The following is a 25,055-nucleotide window of genomic DNA, read 5'->3' on the forward strand; positions in this document are numbered from 1 at the left end:
AAAAAATTGGGATGGTTCCTCTAACCTGCATTATAAGTATTACTATATGGGTTATTTTGAGGTCTAGAATTATTGTTACCCATATATTGGACTTGTTCCTCCTCGATGCTAAGGTTGAAGGGTTGATATTCTGTATATACTCCTCCTCCATTTGAATCGCACCTCATCACTGGATGTACCTGAGTAGAACCACACAAATCGTCAATCTTTTTATTTAAGAGTTCTACCTGGTTAGATAGCATAATAACCGCATCCAGGTTGAAAACACCAACTGCTTTGGTCAGCTTTGTCCTCATAACTTGCTACTGATAGTTATTCAATGTCATCTCCTTAATAAATTCGTAAGCCACTTCAGGTGTTTTTTTATTAGAAGTTCCACCGGTGGCTGCATCGATAAGTTGTCTCGTTGAAGGGCTCACACCGTTGTAAAACGTCTAAACCTGTAGCCAAAATGGTAACCCATGATGAGGGCACCTTCTCAAAAGATCCTTGTATCTCTCCCATGCATCATAAAGTGTTTCTAGATCCATCTGTACAAAAGAAGAGATGTCATTCCTCAACTTAGCCTTTTTAATTGGCAGAAAATATTTAAGTAAATACTTTTCGGTCATTTGTTCCCAAGTAGTGATCGACCCTCGTGGTAATGAGTTCAACCACTATTTAGCTTTGTTCATCAATGAAAAGGGAAACAACCGAAGGCGAATGGTATCATCAGAAATGCCATTGATTTTAAAAGTGTCGCAAAACTCCAGAAAATTCTCTAAGTGATTGTTTGGATCCTCATACTGCAAACCATCAAACTGAAAAAACTATTGTATCATTTGAATTGTGTTAGGTTTCAGTTCAAAATTATTTTCAACAATAGCAGGTCTAACTATACTTGACTCAGCTCCTGTTAAATTAGGTTTAGCATAATCATACATAGTGCGTGGAGCAGGATTCTGATTTACTGGATCAGCAGCAATCGCAGGAGGTAGCGGATTTTCCTAAGTTTCAGCCATTGTCTTCGGTTGTGGTGGAAATATCGTCCTCTTACTCTTCCTCTGTGTATCTTAGGCTTCGCCTTATTTCTCTTCGGTTACTACGAGTTGTGCGATCGATCTCACTGTCAAGAAGCAATGGTCCCGACGGGTTTCTTCTAGTCATAAACTATAAAGACCTGCCAGAAGGAAAAAGAAAATTTAATAACAAAATCAAAATAAAATTTAACTTGCAATAAAATAAATGGCTAAAGTAATAAAAATCAAGTGTTCATAATATCTTAGTTCCCCGACAATGGCGCCAAAAACTTGATGTGATGTGAATCGTGATAAGTTTTACAATTTATGAATATCCGTTCTTGAAAAGTAACTATTATCACGACAAAGGAAGGCGCACCTTATCAAACAGTAGTATAGCTTATGGTAAGACCGGGATGTCGAACCCAAAGGAACTAAAAGTACTAGTATTAACTTTCTTTTTATTATTTAGTCTAAAAATAAAGGGGTTTGTTTTATCATAAACTAAGAATGCACAGAAAGTAAATTGGGGAAATAAATTTTGGGAAAACTGAATGGTTTGGACAATACCTAAGGGAAAAAATCCACCTAGACTTCACTTGTTATTGACTCTGAATCAGACGATTTATTCACTTGACTTGATCCGTGGAAATCCCTAAGTTATATTATTATCTCTCTCAAGACTAACAACACTAACCCTAGGTTGATTAATTGAAATCTCTTTCTAATTAAAACCCCTAATGTTGCATTAACTCAATCTATGGATTCCCTTATTAGGTTTCACCCTAATCCCGTAAAATTATGTCACCCTATCTCTAGGCGTGCAATCAACTCCGCTTAATTATGTTAGATCTACTCTTAGGCACGGACTTTTGCTCCTTTGAATAAGCACATCAATACTTGAATCAATATCCTAGAATATTAAAGCAAGAATTAAGAACTCATAATTAAGAACAAGTCAAATATTTATCATATAATTCAGATAATAATAACAAGATCCGTCTTAGGTTTCATTCCATTTAGGTATTTAGGGGTTTTAGTTCATATTTATGAAAGAAAACATCTCAAAAGAATAATGATAACAAAACATAAAGAAAACCCAAGAACTCTTGAAAGGAATTGAAGGGAGATCTTCAGTCTTGAAGGTGAATCTGGCTTCTAAGATGGATCAATTGGCTTTCTTCCAGTAATTCCTTGCCTCCTACTCCGTGTGTCCCCTCTAATCCTCCTCTAGTGTGTTTAAATAGGCTTTAGAATTCCTAAAAGCCCTAAAGGGTGGCCTTTTCTGAATAGGACTAAACTTGGGCTCAACAAGGACACGCCCGTGTTCAATTTCTTCAATCCGTGTTCAAGGCTATTAAATAAACATGGGTGTGTGGTCTACCCGTGTAAGTCGTGCTCGATTCTGCTAAAAGGACATGGGCGTGTGGTTTGCCCATGTACGAAAATCCAGGCCGTTTTGATTTAACATGTTGGTCCATTTTCTCCGTTTTCGGTTTGTTTCTCGCTCTTTTTACTCTCCTATGCTCACCTAAGTATAAAACATGAAATTAAAGGATTAGGAGCATCAAATTCACCAAATCTAAGGACAAATCATCCATAAATCTGCTAAGCATGGGACAAAAATATGTATAAATTGCGGTTTATCACCAACCCGTGTTCATCATTGTCCACCACCAATATAAATGGCATAATTACCTTATATATCTACCAACTTACATTTACAAGGCCATTCAATCCATTTAATTAGTAGAATTTAACTTTTGCACCTTTTTCAATGTAGTCCTTTTTACCTAATTAAACATTTAAACTCTAAAATTTCTTAACGAATATGAATGACTATAATTTAGCCCTATAAACAATAAATAAACATTAAAATGTTTACTCACTCATCGAAATTGTGGTCCCGAAACAACTATTTTCGATACCATTGAAAACAAGTTGTTACAACTCTCCCCCTAAGTCTTACCAGAAAACAAGTTCATGTATTGCGCCTTCATAGCCTTCTCCGGTTCCCAAGTAGTTTACTCATCCCCATGACAGTGTTGAAGAACTTTAACCAAAGTTATTTGTTTATTTCTCAATTCTTTGGTTTCTCGAGAAAAAATTCTAATCGGTTCCTCACTGTATGACATATCAGGTTGAATTTCTACATCGACAGGAGAAATCACAAGTGAAGGGTCAGATCGGTACCGCTGCAACATCGATACATGAAACACGTGAATTTTCTCTAATTAGACAGTAAAGCCAAATGATAATCAACCAGACCAATTCTCTATATAATCATATAGAGTCCAATAAAACATGGACTAAGCTTTCCTTTTCGGTCAAAACAGAAAACTTTTCTATAAGGCAATACTTTTAAAAACACTTTGTCGCCAACTTGAAATTCTATGTCTTTTCTTTCCAAATCAGCATATGATTTCTAACAATCGGAACCAGCTTTCAAACTATCTCATATCACCATAAGCTTTTCTTTAGTTTCCCAGATTAAATTAGTACCAAAAAGCTTTTTCTCACTCAATTCAATATACTACTATAGAGTTCTACATCTTCGTCCATAAAGAGCTTTATACAGATCCATTTTAATGCTCGATTGATAAATGTTTTTATACGCGAATCCAACTAACGGAAGAAATTTTTCCCAACTACTTTCAAATTCTAAAATACAACAATAGATCATATCCTTGAGTCTCTAAATCACTCATTCAGACTGATCGTCAGTTTGTGCATGAAATGCGATAATAAAATGCAATATGGTGCCCAAAGCTTAATCTAAATTATTCCAAAATCTAGAAGGAAATGGGGAATCCTGATCAGAGATAATAGACAATGGTACACCATGTAATCTAACAATCTCAAAAAAATATAATTCTGCCAACCTCTCTAGTGAATAATCTGTACATATAGGAATAAAATTAGTGGATTTAGTCAGGTGATCAACAATAACCCAAATGGCATCTTTCTTTCAAGGAGACAATGATAATCCTGACAGAAAGTCCATAGTAACTCGCTCCCACTTCCATTCTAGAATCATAACAGGATGTAACAACCTAGAAGGTACTTGATGTTTGGCTTTAACCTATTGACAAATTAGACATTTCAACACAAATTTTGAAATTTCACGCTTCATACTTGACCACCAGTACATTTGTTTCAAATCACCGTACAATTTATTGTTACCAAGATGAATTGAGCATCTATTGCTATGAGCTTCCTAAAGAATCTTCTGTCTAATTTTAGAATTTTTTGGAACACACAATATGTTTCGAAAGTACATACTGTCATCCAAACCAATGTAAAAATTTGAATATGCTATCATTTCAATCTACTCTCTCTTAGCTATCAACTCTAAATCATTTTTTTGAGCTTCATTAATATGTTGCAGAAATGTTGATTTAACTTTTAATTCAATTAAAATCGAATCATCCTTAACAAGCGTCAACTGCGTGTTCAAAGCTCTCAATGCAAATAATGACTTTCGACTCAAAACATCTGCAACAATATTAGCCTTTCTCGGGTGGTCGTCAATTATTATATCATAATCTTTCAACAACTCTAACCATCTACGTTGTCATAAATTCAATTTTTTGTGACATCAAATATTTCAAAATTTTATGATCAGTGAAAATATGACATTTTTCTCCGTATAAATAGTATCGCCAAAATTTTAAAGCAAACATAATAGCTGTCAATTCTAGATTATGGGTTGGTTAATTCATCTCATGCAGTTTCAATTACCGAGAAGCATAAGCTACAACCTTGTCTTCCTGTATTAAAACGCAACTCAAACCATTAAGCGAAGCATCACTGTAAATTACAAACTTTTGGCCAAACTCTAGTTGAGCCAACATGGAATCTTCGGTTAACATAGTTTTCAACTAATCAAAACTCTGCTAACATTTTTCAAACCAATCAAACTTTACATCTTTTTGGAGTAGCTTCGTCAATGGTGTAGCAATCATTGAAAACCCTTTAACAAACCTTCGATAATACTCGACCAAACCTAGAAAAATTCTAGTTTCAATAATATTTTTTGGTGGTTTCCAGTCCAAAACAGCAAATATTTTTCTTAGATCAACTTTGATGCACTCAGCCAATACCACATGACCCAAAAATCTGACTTCTTAAAGACAAAACTCACATTAGCTAAATTTTAAGAATAATTATTTTTTGCTCAAAATCTGTAATATTATTCTCAAATGTTGAGCATGTTTAGTTTCATCACAAGAATAAATCAAAATACCATCAACGAAAACAGCCACAAATCTGCTAAATATGGTCGAAATATTCTATTCATCAAATACATAACCACAAATTCATCAAAGGCATAACTAAAAATTCATAATGTCCATACCTGGTCCTGGAAGCAATTTTTTGACACATTCGAATCTTTAACTCGAAGTTGATAATATCCAGAACGGAGATCAATCTTTGAAACAGTGTTGCACCTTTTAACTGATCAAACAAATCATCTATACGTGGTAATGGATTTTTTTATCGTAACTTTGTTAAGTTGTTGATAATCAATACACAACCACAACAAACCATCTTTTTTCTTAACAAAGTATACAGGTACACCCCAAGGATAAAAACTAGGTTGAACAAATCCTCTATTTGTCAACTCCTATAATTGTTCTTTCAACTCTTTTAATTCAGTCGGTGTCATTCTATACAGAGCAATCAATATCAGAGAAGTTTCTGATACTAACTCAATAGCAAACTCAACCTCTCTAAATGGCAGTAACCTGGGCAATTCCTCTAGAAACACATCACTCACAAATAGACGAACCTGATTCCAACTTCAATTTTGAAACTCTGGTATCTAAGATGTAAGCCAAATATGCTTCGTAATCTTTTCGGACACATTTCTGAGCTGACAATGCTAAAATAATATTAGTTGTACTATCATGTCTGTCTTATTCAACCCTGACCATTTCACCACTTTGACATTTTAAAATAATTTGTTCTCGTTTACAATTCACAATAGCATCATGTAAATCAACTAATCCATGTCGAGAATCACATTAAATTCATCAAATGATAATAAAATCAAAATAGTTGGAAAGTTGCAATCCTAAATTTTCAAGGGAGAGTTTCTACAAACTTTATCAACTACACATACTGGTCTATTGGGTTAGTTACTTTTATCACAAATTCAGTTGACTCAACATGTATTTTATTATCTGACACTAATGTTGTGCATATATATGAGTGCGTTGACCTTGGGCCAATCAAAGCATAAACATTAACATCAAATATAGAAAATGTACTGATAATCACATCAGGTGCTGAAGCTTCCTCACAAGATCGAATTGCATAAGCCCTAACTGGTGCTCGAGCCTCAAATCTAACTGTAAAATCTTTTATTCCAGTTTAGCTATTCCTTGTATTACCACTCTTTCTGCATGGTCTCCCTCTCGAAGACATGTTACCTGATCGTACATTTTGAGTTTTATCTTTATCAGACTGTTCTGGGCAATCACAAAGAAAATGATCATATGAACCGCATTTAAAACATGATCCATCCGTCAATCGACACTCTTCAAAATGTCTTCTATTGCATTGTTGACACTCAGACTTATTATTATGAACACTTCTTGCACTCGTTATAGAAGTAGTTTAGGGTTTTGAACTAGCTTGTTGCTTCCAATTATCTCTTCTCAAAATTCTAGATGGAGCTAACATACAACTGTGATATTCTCTAGACTTCTTTAATGGTGAAGAAAATGATTTTCTCAATTTTCATTTACTCGTGTCCCATTTTTGGGATTCTATTTTTCTTTTTGCTTTATTGAGTTCTCTAGCCTTATGCGCTCAATCTACCAAAACCATAAATTATTTTAACTCAAAAATACCAACAAGTAATCTGATATCTTCATTCAAACCATTTTCAAATAGAGTACACATAACAGCTTCAGTCAAAATACATTTCCGAGCATATTTACTAAGTTGTACAAATTCTCTTTCATATTCAACTATAGTTCTACATCTTTGTTTCAACTCAAGAAACTCTTTTTGTTCTTTATCAAGATATCGCTGGCTTGTTCTTTATCAAGATATCGCTGGCTTACATACTTCTTTCTAAATTTCATTTGGAAGAAATCCCAATTAACATGTTCTTTTGGAACTACAACAATTAAACTATTCAACCACTGATATTCTGAGTCCTTTAACGGGGATATTGTACATTTCAAACTATTAGTTAGAGAGTAAGCCAATTCGTCAAAAACCCACATGGTATTTTCTAACCAAAATTCAGCTTTTTCCAGGTCATCTTTCGCTATACCACGAAATTTTTATACTCCATACTTACAAATTTTATCGACTGGAGGCTTATGTACATGAACCTATTTTGAACCCTGAGTAATAGGGCAAGCTAGTTGGGTATGGCAGGGGATGGAAGTCATTGAGCTACAGGATTTTGTTTAAAAAAATTTGTAAACCATTTCGACATCATTTGAAAGAAGGCTTCTCGCGCCTCACTTCCTCGTCCCGCAGGAATGGGCTCGTTTCTACTTTCCTTTTGAATGGAGGCTTGAGCATTACTTTCTACGCCATTGAAAACATCTCAGTTGGGTGTCATCTTGTACCATCCCAAAATAGGGCCTAGTGGGAACAGTGGTTTTGGGACCACAAATTTGACGTTGAAATATTTATTTTAGGATTATTATGAGGTCTAGAATATGAAAATATTCATGTGTTAAAGTCTCATGAGGAAATTCTATGAGTAAGGTGTCAAATTGGTAAATAAGGACCAAATTGAATAAATTACAAAACTTAGATTCTAGAAGCAATTTGTATGAAATTGCTTTAGACTATTAACTAGAAGGTCTTAAAGATAAATTTTCCCAATTTCTAAGTTTTTGGACAAAAATGGGCATGTATAGATAAATTTTTAAAAAAAAAGTCTTAAGGGCATTTTGGTTATTTGGCTAATTAATGAAATAAAATGGGAAAATGAAGGCAAAAATCAACCATTCTTCTCCCTCATCCAGCCGAATTTCTCATGCCCTACATATCTAGGGTTTTCAACATTTTCAAGCTCAATAGTAAGTGCTCCCAAGCCCCGTTTTTAATGTACTTCGCATTTTTGAAATCCCGATAGTTTACTCTCTCCATTTCTACCCATATTTTGAGTTAGGGTTCATGTTTGTAAAGTGACCAATGTGTGGCATGTTTATTCTTTGATGTTTTATGGAGGAATATGAAAGTTGTATGTGTGTTAAACATCTTTTTCTAGGTGATTTTCATGAAAAATCCCTAAAAGGACCTTTTTGCAAAAGGTGTAAAATATGTGGTAAAAATGTGAAATAATGGAGAAATGTAGGCTTTCATAAGAGGAAAGAACAATCGTCTAGGCTTGGGTATGGTACAAATTGCATGCATTTTATTATACGAGCCTAGGGACTGAATCATAAAAATGTGAAAGGTTAGGGGCAAAACGGTCATTTTGTTTAGGGGTGAAATTTAGGCTCAAAAAGAATAATGTGAGATATTGATGATTCATTTTTATTGTTATAGACCTCGAGGAACAAATTTCGGTGGTCAATCGAGGAAAACAAAAGGTTTTAGAATAACCGAAATGCGAAACCGAGACGAATACCAAGTAAGTTCGAATAACTTTAAGTAAACTATTAATATGCCTAATTACATGTGTTACGAATGCATGATACTTAGTTATAATGATTGTAACACCCCTTACCCATGTTCTAAGCCGGAACAAGGTACGGAATATTACAGATCACGAAAACATGAATTCACACATTTACCTGATCTTACATAATTAATTCCTCTAGTTTGAACAAAAATAGATAACATTAACAGATATACATAAATACGAGTAAATTATCAAATTTTCAAATTCCATCATTTAAACATTCTATGGACAGTCACCAATTCTTATGATAACAACATAAAATAACATAAAAAAATTGATAAATTATTCATGTACGAACTTACCTCGGTGTAAACTTTAGAAATGTTATAATTTAGTCCAAAAGCTTTTCTTTTCCCCGATCACGATCAATTCCACGTCTTTCTTGATCTATAACAACACATTTAGCTCATTTAACACTCATACTATTTATTTCAATCCAAAAATCACATTATTGAAAAATTACATTTTTGCCCCCTAACTTTTACAAAATTATGATTTTTCCCATAGGCTTGGAAATTTAATTTCAGCCCTTATTCTTATGTTTTATGACATGCTGAACATTTTTCTCTTCTATGGAAACATCAAATTCTCACTTTAACATGTACTTATGAACATTAGGTATTTTTACCGATTAAGCCATTTTGCTCATTTTCACTTCACAAGTTGTCTAACATAATTTAAAACCTCATATTCAATCATAAAACACCAAAATACACAAATTTCACCTATGGGTATATTTCCAAATATGAACCCTAGGTTGAATTATTGTTAACATAAGCTAAATCGAGCTACCGGAATTTCAAAAACATAAAAATCATTAAAAACGGGGCTTGAAATCACTTACTATGAAGCTTGAAAGTTGAAGAAACCCTAGCTATCGAGAGAGGTGAAATTCGGCCAAGCTTAATGAAGATGAAAAGATTTTTGTGTTATTTTTCCGATTTTATTTCATTAAACATGTAAATGACCAAAATGCCCTTACTACTAAACTTTCCAAAAATTCTATCCATGTCCAATTTTTGTCCATAGACTTAGAAATTGGTCAAATTGCTATTTAAGTCCTCCTCTTTAATATTCCAAAGCAATTTTATACTAAAAACTTCTAGAATGCAAGTTTTGCAAATTATTCGATTTAGTCCCTAATTTCAATTTAAGCACTTTATGCATAAAATTTCATCACGAAATTTTCACACAATCATGCAATCATATCATGAACCTCAAAATAATTATAAAACAATTATTTCTATCTCAGATTTGTGGTTACAAAGCCACTATTCCGATTAGGCCCTAATTTGGGTTGTCACAATTCTCCCCCTTTAGGGATTTTCGTCCCCGAAAATCTTACTGGTAAAGAGGTTTGGGTATTGTTTCCTCATAGCTTCCTCAGGTTCCTACGTAGCCTCTTCTATTCCATGTCTGTGCCACAATACTTTCACGAAGGCTATACTTTTATTTCTCAACTGTTTAATTTCCCGAGCCAAAATCTTTATTGGTTCCTCTTCATAGGTCATATCCTGCCGGATTTAAATTTCTGTCAAAGGAATCACATGTGAAGGATCAGAACAGTAATGTCGCAGCATCGACACATGAAACACATTATCAATGTAGCATCGATACATGAAACACATTATCAATCTTTTCCAACTCGTTTGGCAAGGCTAGCCGATAAGCCACTGGTCCAACTCTTTCAATAACCTTATAAGGCCCAATGAAACGCGGACTCAATTTGCCTTTTCGGCCAAACCTTAAAATTTTCTTTCACGGAGATACCTTTAGAAAAACTTTATCACCCACTTGGAACTCGATCTCCTTTCTCTTCAAATCCGCATAAGACTTTTGTCGATCCGAAAAAGCTTTCAAAAAATCACGAATCACTTTCACTTTCTCTTCAGTTTCTCTAATCAAATCAACTCCGTGAATCTATTTCTCACTGAGCTAATTCCAATACAAAGGAGTCTGACACTTGCAACCATACAATGCTTCGTACGGTGCCATCTGTATGCTCGATTGAAAACTGTTGTCGTAGGCAAATTCGACCAAGGGTAAATATTTCTCCCAACTACCCTGAAATTCTAAAACACAACATCAAAGCATATCCTCGAGTACCTGAATTACTCTTTCAGATTGACCGTCAGTTTGTGGATGAAATGCGGTACTGAAATTCAATTTCGTACCCAAAGCTTCTTGTAACTTTTTCGGAAACCTCGAAGTAAATCTCGGATCTCTATCCAAAATAATAGACATAGGTACTCCGTGCAATTTCATAATTTTAGAAATATATAATTCATCTAACTTATCAAGAGAATAATCCATACGTACCGGAATAAAATGAGCTAATTTAGTCAGTCTGTCAATTATTACCCATATCGCATTTTTCTTTTTCGGAGTCAAAGGAAACCCTGTCACAAAATCCATCATAATTCTATCCCATTTCCACTCGGGAATCATCACTGGTTGAAGTAAACCTGAAGGCACTTGGTGTTCAGCTTTCACTTGCTGGCAAATCATGCATTTTGCTACAAACTTAGAGATATCTCTCTTCATACCATTCCACCAATATATTTTCTTCAGGTCGTTGTACATTTTTGTACTACCAGGATGAACTTGCAAACAACCACTGTGTGCCTCATGTAAAATCTTTTGAATCAACTTAGCATCTTTCGGTACACATACTCGATCACGGAACATTAAACAATCCTCTGGTCTGATTCAAAAATTTGAGTTATAATCCAATTCACACTGAGCTCGCTTGGCTCGCAATTCACTATCATTATTCCGAGCTTTACAAATTTGCTTAAGAAATAACTGCCTAACTCTTAACTCGGCCAAAATCAAACCATCATCAGACATAGCCAAATTTGTACCCATAGCTCTCAAAGCAAACAAAGATTTTCTACTTAGGGCATCTGCGACTACATTCGCTTCCCCGGGATGATAATCAATTATTAATTCATAATCCTTTAATAATTCAAGCCATCTCCATTGTCGTAAATTCAAATCTTTTTGATTCATCAAATATTTCAAACTTTTGTGATCAGTAAAGATTCGGCATTTCTCACTGTATAAATAATAACGCCAAATCTTCAAAGCAAAGACAATGGCGACCAAATCTAAATCCTGTGTCGGGTAATTCTTCTCGTGCGGTTTCAACTGTCTTGAGGCATAAGCTACTACTTTACCTTCTTGCATTAAAACACAACCAAGACCAATTGATGACGTGTCACTATAGATCACAAATTCTTTCCCCGACTTGGGTTGCACTAACACTGGTGCTTTGGTCAACCGCTCTTTCAACTTTTCAAAACTTTGTTGACAATCTTCAGTCCAATCAAACTTAACATTATTTTGCAACAGCTTAGTCATAGGAGAGGAGATCATCGAAAATCCCTCGACAAAGCATCGATAATATCTAGCTAAGCCCAAAAAGCTTCTAACCTCAGATACATCCTTCGGTGGTTTCCAATTAACAATTGTCGAAACTTTACTCGGATCGACCCGAATACCATCACTTGAAACTACACGTCCCAAAAATCGAACTTCATGAAGCCAAAATTCACTTTTACTTAGTTTAGCAAACAATTTCTTTTCTCTTAAAATCTGTAATACCATTCTTAAATGTTCAGCATGCTCGGACTCGTTTCGAGAATAAAGTAGGATATCATCTATGAACACAACCACAAACCTATCCAAGTATGGCCGAAAGATTCAATTCATCAAATCCATAAAAATAGCTGGAGCATTAGTTAAACCGAAAAGCATCACAAGGAATTCGTAGTGTCCATACCTTGTCCTGAAAGAGGTTTTTAGCACATCTGACTCTTTAACTCTCAACTGATAGTAACTGGATCTCAAATCAATCTTTGAAAACACTGTCGCCCCTTTTAACTGGTCAAACAAATCATCGATTCTCGGCAACGGATACCTGTTCTTTATGGTCACTTTGTTGAGCTGTCGATAGTCAATACAAAGTCTCATGAATCCATCATTTTCCTTTACAAACAACACGAGGGCACCCCAAGGAGAGAAACTTGGTCTCACAAACCCCTTATCTGTTAAATCTTGCAACTGATCTTTTAATTCTTTCAATTAAGTCGGAGCCATTCTGTATGGAGAGATCGAAATTGGTGCAGTTCCAGGTAATAAATCAATAGAAAACTCTACCTCTCTGATCAGAGGCAACCCCGGCAATTCTTCTGGAAATACATCCGGGAACTCGTAGACTACCGGTACTGATTCAAGCTTCGACTCAGGCATTTTAGAATTTAATAAATAAGCAAGATAAGCTTCACACCCTTTTCGCATATATCATTGACGGATATATCTGAAATCACCATAGGCAAGTTATTTGATTCATTTGTTTCCACCCGAAGAATTTCACCATTTTCACATTTCAACTCAAGAGTTTTCTGTCTGCAATTTACTCTGGAATCATGTAGTATCAACCAATCCATACCCAAAATGACATCAAACTCGTCAAATGGTAGCAACATTAGGTTAGCCAGAAAATAGTGACCTTGAATCATCAAAGGGCAATTTTTGCAAACCTTATCTACTAACACATATTTTCCTAAAGGGTTTAACACTTTAATCACAAATTCAGTAGATTTTATAGGCAAGCTCGTACTAGATACCAAATTCACACAAACATAAGAATGAGTAGATCCGAGATCAATCAATGCAATGACAATAGTATCATAAAGAGAAAATGTACCAGTGATCACATCAGGAGATGATGCCTCTTCCCGAGCACGTATGGCATAAGCTCTAGCAGGTACTCTAGCTTCTGGTCTCCCAATTAATTCCTTTGTCACACTTCATTTGCTAGCTCCACTTCTAGTATTTCTCGGAGGTCTACCTCTATTAGCAGCACTAGTCTGTCTGGCACTCTAAAATTTTTCTTCTTCAACCCTTTTTGGACAATCCTTAATATAATGTTCTTGGGAACCACATTTGAAACAAGCCCGGCTAATCGTCCAGCACTTCCTGAAATGTTGTTTACCACAGTACTGACACTCGAGTTTATTAGATCTCACATTACCTACACTCGCCATTGAAGTAGCTTAAGCTTTAGAACCTGAACATGATCTCCCACGATCCCGATACGAATGTCCAGTTGAAACAGTCAACCGAGGATTCATTTCTTTAGACTTCTTTGACTGAGATTGGAATGACTTACTCATTGGCCTCTTTCTTGTGTCTCTGACTTCATTCACAACTTTTCTCTTCTTGTTACTCAGTTCTTCAGCTTTACAAGCTCGAACGACCAATACTATAAACTCTTTCAACTCTAAAATCCCAACTAGTAGCTTGATGTCTTCATTTAGCCCATCTTCGAACCTCTTACACATAATAGCTTCGGTGGAAACACACTCCTGGGCATCATCCTCGAACCGCTTACACATAATAGCTTCGGTGGACACACACTCCTGGGCATACTTGCTGAGTCTGACAAATTCACGTTCATATTCTGCCACAGACATTTTACCTTGTTTCAGCTCAAGGAACTCTTTCTGTTTTTGATCAATGAACCGTTGGCTTATATAATTCTTTCTAAAATACTCTTGGAAGAAATCCCATGTAACCCTTTCTTTCGGAACCACAGATACCAATTTCTTCCACCAATGATATGTCAAATCCCTTAGTAAAGATATAGCACATTTCAAACATTCTTCGGGAGTGCAACAAAGCTCATCGAATACCCTGATAGAATCTTCAAGCCAGAACTCTGTTTTCTCGGGATCATCATCTATATTAGCCCTAAATTCTTCAGCCCCTTACTTTCAAATTTTATCAACTGGGGGTTTGCTCAATCTTACCATTTCGGCACCTTGAGGAACTACATGAACTGGTTGAGGAATAAGAGGGGGTGGAGGAGGCCGAGCGTTCGGATTTTCCCGAACAAATTCTGTGTACCAATTACTCATCATATGGAGAAAGGCTTCCCGGGCCCCATCTCCCTGATCATGTGTCTAATGCCTGCTCTCAACTGGCGCAGTTCCTTGTGTGGGAGCCAGCGCATTACTTTCTACATCATCAGCTACAGCTCGGTTGGGATCCATTTACTATATAAAAATACGATTTAAATTTTCAGGAGTCATCACACTATCATAATATAATTATGGCATGTATAGATAGACTTCCACACACGGTACATAAATTTGAGAACCGCATAAACCTCGGCTCTGATACCAATAAATATAACACCCCTTACCTATGTTCTAAGCCAGAACAAGGTACAGAATATTACAGATCACAAAAACATGAATTCACACATTTACCTGATCTTACATAATTAATTCCTCTAGTTTGAACAAAAATAGATAACATTAATAGATATACATAAATACGAGTAAGTAATCAAATTTTGAAAAGTAATATTTTAAACCAAATTAATTATGACATATAACAAAATCATGCAGCCCTTTATACATGACATAATTCCAAAATAGTGTTTACAAAATACCAAAAAGTATTGATTGTGTGGATGGGTCTCCAACGATCTCCAAATCTCGAGCTGGCTTAGTAACTCTATAAAACAAGAAAAAGAAAAGAAGGTAAGCATATAGCTTAGTAAGTAAGTACGAAATTGATATTCAATTTATCAAAGTAAAACAATCATACTAGTATATAATCACATATTCAAGACAGGCTGTTTTCTAGAGTCCTGGTTTAAAAAAATCATAGCTCGAGCTACAAAACTCGAAATCAAATTCCGTAAAGTTTCCCCTTTTTCATGGTACGACTACTTTGACCCCTGTGCACTACGAACCAAATTTATCCCTGTACAGAATTCCAACAACCATGCCGTTTGTTTCCCTTAAAAATAAACTCAATAAGGAATCCATGCATGTAACATATGACTCTTAATAATTTTTGTACAAATTATGGTGAATTTCAAAATTTAGAACAGGGGATCTTGAATTCATTCAGACCCTGTTTCACAAGAATTCAAATATCACACAATATAGAATTCTTTTGCTTCCCTTGTTTCTTTTATCTAAAAATAGACTCATTAAGCTTTATTTTCATATATCATTTGAATTTTTATTCAACTTCCACGATTTTTGGTAAATTTTTAAATTCATGTAACTGCTGCTGTCCAACACTGTTTTATTTCTAATATTCACTCTTGCATAATTCCTCCTAGTCCTTTTTGTTATACCAGAATTCACTCAATTATCGAGCACATAGGTCCTAACTTTTCATAAACATAAATTTGCACATATTCACCTTATAATAACTTTCACATATTACCACTTTATCGATTTTCCCCGTTGAACTCAATGGAAAAATAACAAATATACCATTGTTTACACATATTTCCCCCTTCCACACTTATAGCTGAAGCTATCTGATACGCATAGTAGCCTGCACTTAGTACTACACATGCGATTAACAATTCGATACACGTAGTAGCCTGCACTTAGTACTACACACGTGATCGAAGTCATTGAGTATGCATAGTAGCCTGCACTTAGTACTACACATGCGACTTAACAGTATGATACACATAGTAGCCTACACTTAGTACTACACACGTGTATTCACAATGGGTCATTCGTATTGTTCCTGTTTTGAAGTTTCAACCGGAAAATCTTTCCTTTTTCACTGTTAACACTTATTCATAATATAATTAAATTTTCAAATTCCATCATTTAATCATTCTATGGACACTCACCAATTCATATGATAACAACATAAAATAACATAAAAAAATCGATAAATTATTCATGTACGAACTTACCTCGATGTAAACTTTAGAAATGTTATAATTTAGTACGAAAGCTTTTCTTTTCCCCGATCACGATCGATTCCACGTCTTTCTTGATCTATAACAACACATTTAGCTCATTTAACACTCATACTATTTATTTCAATCCAAAAATCACATTATGGAAAAATTACGTTTTTTGCCCCCTAACTTTAACAAAATTACAATTTTTCCCCTAGGCTCAGAAATTTAATTTCAGCCCTTATTCTTATGTTTTATGACATTCTGAACATTTTTCTCTTCTATGGAAACATCAAATTCTCACTCTAACATGTACTTATGAACATTAGGTATTTTTACCGATTATGCCATTTTGCTTGTTTTCACTTAAAACCGAGTAGCACAAGTTGTCTAACATAATTTAAAACCTCATATTCTATCATAAAACACCAAAATACATAAATTTCACCAATGGGTATATTTTCAAATATGAACCCTAGGTTGAATTATTGTTAACATAAGCTAAATTGAGCTACCGGAATTTCAAAAACGTAAAAATCATTAAAAACGGGGCTTGAAATCACTTACTATGAAGCTTGAAAGTTGAAGAAACCCTAGCTACGGAGAGAGGTGAAATTCGGCCAAGCTTAATGAAGATGAACACATTTTTGTGTTATTTTTCCCATTTTATTTCATTTAATATACAAATGACCAAAATGCCCTTACCACTAAACTTTCCAAAAATTCCATCCATGTCCAATTTTTGTGCATAGACTTAGAAATTGGTCAAATTGCTATTTAAGACCTCCTCATTAATATTCCAAAGCAATTTCGTACTAAAAACTTCTAGAATGTAGGTTTTGCAATTGATTCGATTTAGTCCCTAATTTCAATTTAAGCACTTTATTCATAAAATTTCATCACGAAATTTTCACACAATCATGCAATCATATCATGAACCTCAAAATAATTACAAAACAATTATTTCCATCTCGAATTTGTGGTTGCAAAACCACTATTCTAATTAGGCCCTAATTCGGGTTGTCACAATGATGGCATGAACATCCATGAAATATGTTAATGATAATGATATGATAATAAATGTCCCGGTTGAAGTAAAAAGGGAAATTCAATGGATAAACCATGGCTTACATGACTTGAGATCCTGCATGTGTTGTAGACAATGATTTAGCCCGGATGGGTAATCTGTTGATCTCAAATATAGAAAAGGATCTAGCCCGGACGGGTGTTCCTTGAGTGATATAGCCTCCTGAAGAATATATGTACATTGTGGATTTAGCCCGGACGGGTAATCCAATTAGGATATGAATTTAGCCTAGACTGGTAATTCATATCTGAGCTCATTGAGGGTGTTTGTTGCTATAAGGGATTTAGCCTGGACTGGTAATCCCGACATCACCTTATGAGTTTACATTACGGGGGATTTAGCCTGGACTAGTAATTCTGCCACAAGATGTGAGGTTTGCGGGAGTGCATACAAGATGTGAGGTTTGCGTGAGTGCTCAAGTTTTTGGACACGGGCGACCACATGGACGTGTCAAGGCCATGTGAAAGACACAGGCTAGAGACACGGGCGTGTGGTTGGCCGTGTGAAAACCCCTGTAGGTTCAAAGTAGAAAATAAATTCAATTAATTCCACATAGGTAGGGGACACGGACGTGTGCTATGTGTAACACCCCAAACCCGAGACCGTCGCCGGAGTCGAACACGAGGTGTTAACAGACTTCAAACCACTTATTAGAAATTTCCCAGACAAGCTGCCAATCTGCGTACGAGTCGCATTAAAAATCATATCTTGAGTTCTGAAACTCGAAATCCAGTTCCGTAAATTTTCCCCGGATCTAGACTCATATATCTATATGGTAGAATGTTTGTAGAATTTTTGGCCGGGCCAATTGGTACAGATTATTGGTTAGAGTCGTCCCTATTCCTGGGTTCGACTACTCTGACCCTTGTGCATTACGACTTAGATATCTCCCTTTACAGAGCTCCAATACTTATGCCGTTGGTTTCTAATGAAACTATACTCAAAAGGGAATCTATACATATAAATAATGACTTCTAATTGTCTCTGATTAATTTAGGGTGAATTTCTAAAGTCGGGACAGGGGATCCAGAAATCGCTCTGGCCCTGTTTCACAAGAGTTTAATTATCTCCTAACATACAGCTCATATGGTCGTTTCGTTTCTTCTATATGAAGATAGCCTCATCGTGCTTCGATTACATAATTTATTCATTATTTAATTCCATTCCTACTATTTTTAGTGATTTTTCAATCTCACGTCACTGCTGCTGCCAGCATCTGTTACTAAAGCAACTATGCCTATTTCGTGATTTCTCCTTGATCTAACTAGTAATTCATCATACATATCACAAATTATGATTATGACTAGCCATGCCAAAGGCTAATCATTGTCAAACATCTCCCGACTACACTATTGCCATATCATGAATTTAACACCAAAAATAATCAACCATGACATATGGCATAAAAATCGAATTACCAAGACTTGCGACCTAACATTATAGAACCAAATCCAACCGAACATTTATGCCATTTTCGCATGGCTAAAAGTTTACATACCAAATTTCAACAAAACATATTAGCCTATACATGCGAAATGTTCTCCTAGACCGACTAAAAAGAAGATACCAAAAGTTGCTAGCGGTGTGATGACTTGATGACGGTCCAGAAGCACGCAAAAAGATGAGTCCAAGAAACCTAAAGTAGGTGACAAGCAAACACCGAGTGAGTATATAACTCGAGTAAGTCATAAGCATTACATTGCCGTTCAGTAATAATATATCATAAGAGAAAATAAATAATGCGGATTAAAATCCTCCATCCATACCCAAAGCGTGCTATAATTCCTTAGGCATTTCGGTTCGATCTCATACCAAGCCCTACTTTGATATTTCATACATTACACCATATGACATTGGATGCATTTATCTTCAAGTATAATCACCACATAGGTTCAAGACTTACCAAGCTCAATCCCAAATATAAATAAAATGTCTATTCCTCATGAGCTCAAGGTGTTTACTCGTACCGCTGTCCATGATTGACTCGATAAGGCCGCACACTTAGTGCTTAATAGTCGAACTCGCACACTTAGTGCTATATAATCAAACTCGCAAACTTAGTGCTATACAATTTGAACCCGCACACTTAGTGCCGAAACCAACAACTCAATACATCTCACCTCTTTTCTTTTTCATTCAATACTTTCATCACCCCATGCATACATGTATATATATATATATGTATATATTTATCATTCCATTCAGCATCATTACATAGACGTTATGACCATTTAAATTAATACAAAATATATGCTTAATGACTTGCCTTGTGTTGGGTAAGACGGTTCCAACTCGGCTACTCGATGATCTTTTCTTTGCCTTTGCTTGATTCTCCTCCTTTAACTCCTTGAGCTTAATCAATAAATCAACTAGTTTATCCACCTTGCTAAATATTTATAATCCAATTACACATGCATATGTATGTTAGTATATTCGGCAACCATCCTCACTAATTACCCATTTAGTCGATTATACACACAATCAAAGGTAACCTCACGAATGGGCATACTTATGTATATATATATACACTTCCGAATGGGCATCACAATTAGATTTAACACCACCTTCATACTCAATTAGATGGCCGAATGTATGTACAATGTCAACTATAACATCATTTAAACATCTAATTTCATCTCATGAACACTTGATCGAATTTTCCTAATCTAGCATATTTTCACATCTATTTGTAACATCATGTAAATCCACATATAACTACATTTCTTTAGTTCCACATCTTAATGCCCATTATAGCCATTCTCATAGTCTAAATCTAAAATCGGCACATCCACCTTTCAACCATGTTAGCGAATACTCATTCTCTTCTTAGTCCTAAATTTGGCACCTCCAACAAAGTGACTTAACAACTTCAACTTTCATGCTAACATAACAAGCAATTTAACACATACATATAACTAACATGTTAATAGCATCAAGGTATCAACTAAAATTTTTAAGCTTCTTAGTCAAAGCCTAACTCTCCGACAACCCCAAATCCAACCATGGGATAGATAGAATTTAGACTCATCACCCAAAGGTTGTGTAAACTTCAAAAATATCATTGAACATACCTTGATCTAAAGGACCACCTTGGCGAATCTTGCTTCCTCTTCTTCCTCTAGTTACGACAATTGCAAAAGAAAGAAAACATGAACACTCCTTCTTCCCTCCCTATTAAGCATTCAAACTCCCTCATTTTCATGCCACAACATCAAACACTCCTCCTAGATACAAGCAATGGCGAACTTCTTCAAAATTTTTCTCCCTTTCTTTTCTTGGTTTTTCGGCTAGGAGATGGCAAGTATGAACACCCCTTTTTTTGTTCACTTTCCTATTATTATTCCCATCATTTGTTAACAAAAAAACATATTAAATTAGAATGAGTGGAGCATCATCGGTCCTTGGCCGGCCACCATGTATTTTATGGGTAATTTGACATGCAAAGCCATGCTTCCTCTCCCTATTATTAATTACTCCTTATAATTCATCTATCATCTTTTCTAACCGTCAACTAGGTCCTTTTCAATTAATTCACATTCCTAAAGCTAATATTAAGCATTTAATTTCTCATATATTCACTGTCACACAAAAATTTATGTAATTAAAACACAAAAAAAAAATTTTGGCTCGGTAATGTGGTCTCGAAACCACATTCCGACCAGGGTCTAATTAGGGTTGTCACAACTCTCCCCCACATAAGAAATTTTCGTCCCCGAAAATCTTACCGGTGAATAATTTTGGATATCAATCCTCATAGAGTCCTCAAGTTCCCAAGTGGCTTCTTCAATTCCGTGTTTATGCCACAACACCTTCACAATGGGATTTTCTTATTTCGTAACTCTTTTACTTCACGCATCAAAAGGCGAACCGGTTCTTCTTCATAACTCAAGTTAGGCTGAATCTCGATCTCAGATGGAGTGATTACGTGCGACGGGTCAGACCTATATCGTCGAAGCATCGAGACATGGAAAACATTGTGAATCTTTTCAAGCTCAGGGGGCAAAATTAATCGGTATGCAACTGGTCCAACTCGTTCGGATACTTCATACGGACCGATGAACCTTGGACTTAGTTTGCCCTTACGACCAAATCTAAGCACCTTCTTCCGTGGTGAAACTTTGAGAAATACTTTGTCTCCAACACGATATTCAATGTCTTTTCTTTTCGAATCCGCATCGACTTTTGGCGATTGAAGCGGTTTTCAAACTTTCACGAATTACTCGAACTTTACGCTCGGCATCCTTAATCAAATCAACCCCAAAAATTTTACTTTCACTAAGTTCAGTCCAAAATAATGGGGTACGGCATTTACGACCGTATAAGGCCTCGTAAGGTGCCATCTTAATGCTTGATTGAAAGCTATGTTGTGGCGAATTCAATCAAAGGCAAATATCTTTCCATGAACCACAAAACTCTAAGGCGCAACATCTCAACATATCCTCGAGTATCCGAATTATTCGTTCAGATTGGCCATCAGTCTGGGGATGAAATGCGGTGCTAAAATGCATCTTAGTACCCAACGCTTCTTGTAAATTTTTCCAAAATTGCGATGTAAATCTTGGGTCTCTATCTGACACGATAGAAATAGGTACCCCATGCAATCGAACAATTTGGGAGATGTATAATTCTGCCAATTTATCGAGCAAAAAATCTGTACGGATAGGGATAAAATGAGCAGACTTGGTCAATCTATCAACAATAACCCAGATTGCATCTTTTTTGCTTGATGACAATGGCAATCCAGATACAAAATCCATCGTTACCGATCCCACTTCCATTCGGGTATCATGATCGGTGAAGTAATCCCGACGGCACTTGATGTTCCGCTTTTACTTGTTGGCATATCAAACACCTTGAAACAAATTGAAATGTCTCGTTTCATACCGGGCCACCAAAATTGACGTTTGGTCATTGTACATTTTAGTACTACACGGGTGGGTGACATTTGACTCTTGTGAGCCTCGTCCAAAATCATCGAAATAAGTTCGAATTTCTTGGAACACATAATCGACCTCTGAGCGTCAAGCAATCATTGTTGTCAATCCGAAACTCCGATTCCTCATTGAAGCACATTCAGCTCGTTTAGTGACCAATTCAGCGTCGACTTTACGGGATTCAAGTATTTGACGAATCAATAATGGTTTGGCCTCTAATTGACTACTAGCACCCCATCGGGTGAGGCGGACAAGTGAGCATTCACGCTCTCAAAGCAAGCGGTGCTTTCGAGCTTAAAGCATCGGCAACCACGTTAGCCTTTCGGGTGATAATCAATAACAAGTTCATAGTCTTTCAACAACTCAAGCCAACGTCTTTGTCGCAGATTTAGATCTCTTTGAGTCATCAAATATTTAAGACTTTTGTGGTCCGAATAAATATGACACCTTTCCCCAAACAAGTAATGCCGCCATATTTTCAGGGCGAACACTATGGCCGCCAATTCAAGATCATGAGTCGGATAGTTTCTCTCATGCGACTTTAATTGTCTCAACGCGTAAGCCAAAACTCGACCTTCTTGCATCAAAACACAACCTAGCCCAAGTAAGGATGCATCACTATAAATGACAAACTCTTTGCCGGACTCCGGTTGTACTAGCACTGGAGCTTCGGTTAAACAGGTCTTTAGTCGATCGAAACTCTTCGACGGTTTTACGTCCATTCAAACTCAACATCTTTTGGAGTAGTTTTCGTCAGCGGTGCAGCTATCATCGAGAAACCCCTTACAAACCGTCGGTAGTATCCGGCAAGTCCCAAAAAGCTCCTAACTTCGGTAACATTCCTCGGAGGTTTCCAATCGAGTATGGCGAAATTTTGTTTGGATCCACTCTAACACCGATCACGGACACCACGTGCCCTAAAAAGCTAACCTCTTTCAACCAAAATTCACATTCTTGAATTTTGCGTATAGCCGCTTGTCTCATAAAATCGTAATACTAACCTCAAATGCTCGGCGTGTTCGGCTTCACCTTGTGAATAAACTAAAATATCATCAATAAACACAACCACAAATCGATCAAGTATGGCTGAATACTCGATTCATTAAATCCATAAATCTGCGGGGCATTAGTGAGCCCAAAGCGGCATCACTAAGAATTCGTAGTGACCGTACCTCATTTTAAAAGCTGTTTTGGGTATGTCCAAGTCTCGAACCCTCAAGCGATAATAACCGGATCTCAAATCTATCTTGGAAAATCTGAGGCTCCTTTAATTGATCAAACAAATCATCAATCGTGGCAGCGGGTATTTATTCTTTATGGTCACTTTATTCAACTTACGATAGTCGATGTACAATCTCATGGTTCCATCCTTCTTTTCACAAACAATACAGGTGCGCCCCATGGAGAAAAACTTCGATCGGCGAAACCTCTATCCATCAATTCTTGCAATTGAACTTTCAATTCCTTTAATTAGTTAATGCCATACGATACGGGGCTATTGAGATTGGCGTGGTACCAGGTACAATCTCGATGCCGAATTCCACCTCTTTGCTATCAAATACATACGCAAGGTATGTTTCACAACCCTTTTTCACATATCTCGAGTGGTCATTGAAGATATTATCGGCGGCACCCCTTCAAATCGGTAGACTCAACTCGGACTACCTCATCATGTGCACTCCTCAAATCGATGGTTTTTCTTTTGCGGTTCACCTTGCATCATGTACGGTCAACCAATCCATACCAAGAATGACATCAAATTAGTCAAGCGATAAAAGCATCAAATCGGTAGGAAAAGCGATTCTCGGATTATTAGGGGCATCTCTTACACTTTATCAACAAGTGCGTATTGACCCAAAGGGTTTGACACTCAAATTATGAACTCGATGAGACTCAACGGTAGAGTCTTCTTGGATGCTAAGGTTTCACATACATATGAATGAGTAGAGCTAGGGTCAATCAATGCAATCACATTAGTATCAAAGAGAGTGAAAGTACTAGTGATGACGTCGGGGAGGATGCCTCCTCTCGTGCGTGAATGGCATATGCTCTAGCAGAGTACGGTCTCGGCTCGAACAGTAGTATTAGAGGCCCTCTCGACTATCACCCCTACCTCCTAAAATTCTCGGTGGTCTACCTCTAGTTGTCACTCCACTAGGTCTTGCACCTTGCATCTTATTCTTCTCATCAAGCTCGTGCAATCTCTAATGAAGTGGTCCTTGAACCGCATCCATAATGAGCCCTGTTAGTAGACTTACCCCAACATTCACCTAGGTGTCGTCTTCCACATTGGGGGCATTCGGGTTTCTCTTGACAATTATTACCCACACTAGCTACAAAGTAGCTCGGGAGTCCGTCGATGGTGGTGCTCGATGGAAATTCCGCGATCGTCCTCGACTTACTAGTGTCCTCCACGAACTTCTTTACAGTAGAGAGCGGAGCTTTACCCATCGATCTTTTACGATAGTCTCTAGCTTCAAATTCAGCCTTCTTCTTCTCCTCTCCAAGTTCTTAGCCTTGCAGGCTCGTTCGACTAGTGTTACGAACTCCTTTATCTCCAAAATACCCACTAGTAGCTTTAAATCGTCATTCAATCCTTCTTCAAATCTTTTGCACATAGCAACCTCATCGGCCACACACTCCC

At 36.4% G+C, this 25,055-nt stretch overlaps 1 non-coding gene across 1 annotated transcript; it reads left to right on the forward strand.

Moving 5' to 3' along the window:
• The first annotated feature begins 456 nt into the window (after positions 1–456).
• Positions 457–563, forward strand: LOC128286086 (small nucleolar RNA R71). Its single transcript, XR_008276631.1, has one exon. It is a non-coding gene; the product is annotated as a small nucleolar RNA R71 (small nucleolar RNA).
• The last annotated feature ends 24,492 nt before the right edge of the window (positions 564–25,055 follow it).

This window comes from Gossypium arboreum, chromosome 12, assembly GCF_025698485.1.
Source record: "Gossypium arboreum isolate Shixiya-1 chromosome 12, ASM2569848v2, whole genome shotgun sequence".
Taxonomy (NCBI): domain Eukaryota; kingdom Viridiplantae; phylum Streptophyta; class Magnoliopsida; order Malvales; family Malvaceae; genus Gossypium; species Gossypium arboreum.